We start from the raw sequence: 586 nt of genomic DNA on the forward strand, positions 1-586 counted from the left end.
CTCAGCCTCTCCATCCAAGCCCGCTCTCCATCTCCATGGGACCAGAGGCTCAAACCCAACCCAGTGGGCAGTGGTGGGGTGGGTGACCCACGTGTCCTAGTGTCGCCTGCTCCTTGGCTGTCCTCTTAACATGCCCGTGTCCCCAACTCCTCCCTTCAACTATTTCAACAAACTTTTAAAATCCACACGGAGCCTGTCACATGCCAAATTAAATGCCTGAACAGTCACCAACCCAGCAGTTGTACAAACATCCAGACCTTGCATCCCAATTTGAGTTCAAACTGCAAAAAAGAAAAAAGAAAAAGAAAAGAAAAACAAACAAAAAGAGAGGCTGGGGAATGAATAAGATGGAAACCTAGCTAAGATCTTCAGGGAGAGCTATTGTCTTGATTCTTCAGCCTTGATGAGCCTCATGGAGATAATAAGAACATGAATAAGATTTTCCCCTCATATACTCACAGCAACAATTTGAGTACTAATAGTGATGGTAATAAAAAAGAAGAGATTGCCTTCAAATGCAATCCTTGACCAAGGCTACCTCCAGGGTAGCCTTGGGGCCCTGGGCTAGCAATCTCTTACTCCTACC

This window comes from Neophocaena asiaeorientalis, unplaced genomic scaffold (assembly GCF_003031525.2).
Source record: "Neophocaena asiaeorientalis asiaeorientalis breed wild unplaced genomic scaffold, Neophocaena_asiaeorientalis_V1.1 scaffold308, whole genome shotgun sequence".
Taxonomy (NCBI): Eukaryota; Metazoa; Chordata; class Mammalia; order Artiodactyla; family Phocoenidae; genus Neophocaena; species Neophocaena asiaeorientalis.